Source organism: Bison bison, unplaced genomic scaffold, assembly GCF_000754665.1.
Source record: "Bison bison bison isolate TAMUID 2011002044 unplaced genomic scaffold, Bison_UMD1.0 scf7180017864233, whole genome shotgun sequence".
Classification (NCBI taxonomy): Eukaryota; Metazoa; Chordata; class Mammalia; order Artiodactyla; family Bovidae; genus Bison; species Bison bison.
The window spans coordinates 1,333,048-1,336,723 of NW_011494805.1; positions in this window are offsets into that span (position 1 = coordinate 1,333,048).

The following is a 3,676-nucleotide window of genomic DNA, read 5'->3' on the forward strand; positions in this document are numbered from 1 at the left end:
CCTGTACCCACCAGCACACCCACAAAGTCAGCTGTCGTGTTCATACATTGAGAAAAGACACACAGGCTGTGGATGTAGGACGTGGGCATCGCTGGGAGTCATGACTCTGCTTGCACATGTGGTGTGGACGTGCCAGACTGCTAACCCCGCACTTGTTAAAGGGCGTCTGGGTTGTTTCCCGCTCTATTATGTATAAAGCGTCAGTGAACATCTGGGTGCTGCTTTCTGTTTTATGCTCATGTTTTGTTTCTCTGGGGTAAATGACTAGGAGTGCCATTACTGTTTTTGACCCATTGGATACCCAAGAGTGCGTTCAATTTTCATCGTATGTTAGGTCTTACGTTAGATAGTTTACTCTGCTGGGGGCTGATGTAACTACCCAAGAGTGCGTTCAGTTTTCATCGTTATGTTAGGTCTTACGTTAGATAGTTTACTCTGCTGGGGGCTGATGTAACTACCCAAGAGTGCGTTCAATTTTCATCGTATGTTAGGTCTTACGTTAGATAGTTTACTCTGCTGGGGGCTGATGTAACTGTTCTGAGCACATTTAAGGCAGGCTAGGCCAAGCTTTGATGTTCAGTAGGTGTTTTCAATCCATTTTGGCTCAACAGTATTTTCAGCTTACAATCGTTTACAGGGATGTAACCCCATCAGCTGGTGCTGGTGGTGAAGAATCCGCCTGTCAATGGAGGAGATGCAGGTTTGATCCCCGTGTCGGGCAGCTCCCCGGAGGAGGGCACAGCAATGCACTCCAGTATTGCTGCCTGGAGACGCCCATGGGCAGAGGAGCCTGGTGGGCTTCAGTCCACGGGGTCGCAGAGTCAGACGTGACCAAAATGCATGCACGTGCACACGGACCCCATCATGTGCCACAGAAGATCTGCATTTTCTCTTTTATCTACATACCAAGTTCTGTACTTAAACGACCTTTATTTCATTCCTAAAAGTTGTCTTGTTCTTTTCCCCAAATATGTCCGCTCATTATTTGTTTGTTTGTGTACCTTCTACCCTCGTTTCCCAGGTGGCTCTGGTGGTAAAGAACCTGCCTGCCATTGCAGGAGACATAAGAGACGCGGATTCCACCTATGGGTCGGGAAGGTCCCCTGGGGGAGGGCATGGCAACCCGCTCCAGTGTTCTTGCCTGGAGAATCCTGTGGACAGAGGAGCCTGGCGGGCTACAGTCCGTGGGGTCGCAGAGTCAGACACGACTGAAGAGACTAAGCATGCACATTTTACCCTAGCTTTATTTCAACAGTTCACATCTAGCTGTTTTGTATCTTGTGTCTGACAGTTCTGAGATCTGAGGTCCTAAGGTGTCTAAATTGTTGCTTCCTGTAACTTTCACTGGTGGTGGCTTATCCTTTGTTTGGTGACCTTTGACTGTAAGCTCACAGATGGTTGACTTTAATCTGTGGGCACCCCAAGGTCTAAGTTAAGAATGCTGTCCTTCAGAGAAGATTCCTATTTGTTCAGCCACTCTACCCCTCTCTCGTGGTCGTTGGTAAATGCAGATTCTAAGGTCCACCTTCCCTGTCCTCCTGTTCCAAAGCTAGTCTTCTGATTCATTGAATACGTTGAATGCAATGTATGGAATACACTGGAGGTATATCCTTAAGAAAACCTCAGGATTTACTAGTTAGTCCCTCAACCATCATACCTCTTTAAATAGAGACCTTGAGGATTTCTTCTTCCACTTAGAAAGCACATTTTTATGCAAGATTGACTGTTTCGTTTCGAATAGGCCATCAATAGTAGAAACTTATGCAAGTTTAAAAGAAACTTGTTCTTTTAAATTTTTTTTGTATTTGCTCTTCCTAAATTGGCTTACTCAGGACTTCCCCGCCAGTCCAGTTGTTGAGACTCCAAGCTCCCAAAGCAGGGGGCATGGGTTTGACCCCTGGTCATCGAACTAAGATCCCACAAGCCACACAGCATGGCCAACCCCCCCCCCCAAAACCCTAAATTGGCTTTCTCCTCCCCTAAGTCCTGCTAAGCCCTCCCCGAGCCCTCCCTGGAGCCCAGCAAGTGGACCCAGTTGTTTCCGAGTGCTTGCACTGCGGCTTTATTTGCACACTTATTCTTCTGTGCTGTTACCTCTTTAAAACGCCCAAAGTTACTTTTTTCCACCTTAGGTTGTAAATAGACCAACTAGCTATGTACCAAGTCTTGGTTACGTCCCCCACCTATGCACACCTCAGCGCAGTGCCTGCTTCCTAATAAATGCTGGTGGAAACTGTTCTATCTGCGATATTTTCTGTCAAACTGGTTTGTGTAGAGTTGGAGATAATGTTTGGTTCAGTGAAGAATTTGCTGGAGGTAGAGAGAAAATGGGGAGTTGAGTTTTCTTAGCAAACATTCCAAATATGACTGTTGGCGGAAGGATTTCTGAGAGGCATGAAGAATGGAGATAAGGGGTAGGAAGTTTAAATGTTAATTTTCTTTCAAAAGTCATGCATAGCTAAACAACCGTGGGTCATAAAAGAGCTTTTTGTTTTCAAAACTGGCCTTTGCCCTGAAGTTAATCACCTCTCAGCGAATAACGCGAACGTGACTGTGGTGCCCCCTAGTGGCCATTTTCTGCCAGCGCAGAGGACAGAGTGGAGGGGGTCTTCAGCAAATAGACACGCGGGGCATTCTGAAATGCAGATACTCGGTTCTTTAAGCCAAATTTATCTACTCAGAACTAAAAAGATTCTACTTTCTCCAGAAAACAATCACTCATAAAAGAACAAACTATGGCTGAATAAATAAAACCCATTCTCTTAAAAAAAATTAATACATACCAATTGTTTTTCCCCAACAAAATATTGACATTTACTGCTTGACAGTCAGAAAACTGACTTACTCATGATCCTTGCTCCCAAAGAGCTCAGAGTATTGCGGGGATACAGACACACAAACAAAAACTTACTCACTGAGACAAATTCAATATGAGTTTGCATACAATCCTAAAGAAGAGGTAAGCCAAAGGGGTAGAGAGGCAGTGACCTTTGGCTTATGTTTTGGAGGCTGAGTCTGGTAGGAGGAGGGGATTCCAGGCAGATGAAGCTTGGGTTGGAGGCCCACTCTGGTACTTTCTGGTGGTGGCTTGGTCACAGGCTGCCTGTGGGGCTTTGGCCAAAAGCAGCTGGATGGAAGGAGCGAGTACAGGAGTCCAACAGTGCAAGGAAGCGGGCATCAGTGAGGGATTCAGGTTCGCATGTTGGAAATGATGGATCAGAGATAAATTCAATCTGGTGAGTGGTGGTGGTGTAGCCGCTAAGTCGTGTTTGACTCTTGCAACTGTAGCTGCAGCCCACCAGGCTCCTCTGACCATGAGATTCCCCAGGCCAGAACACTGGAGTGGGCTTCCACCTTCCACCCCCTCCTCCGGGACCTTCCCGGCCCAGTCGAACCTGGGTCTCCTGCACCGCAGGCGGCTTCTTTATCGACTGAGCCACAGGGAAGCCCAGGTGTATGTTACATGGGCTTCCACCCCAGGATCCTTGCCTGGGGAGGGACTGGATCTGAGAACAGGTTTTCTGCAGCTGCGCTGTCTCAGTTGCAGCACTCAGGCCCCTCTGTTGCTGCGGGCAGGCATCCCTCTACCTGTGGACTGAGCTGCCCCACAGCAGGGGGATCTTCGCTGGGTCTCAGTCGAGCACACAGGCCCCTCTGTTGCTGCGGGCAGGCATCC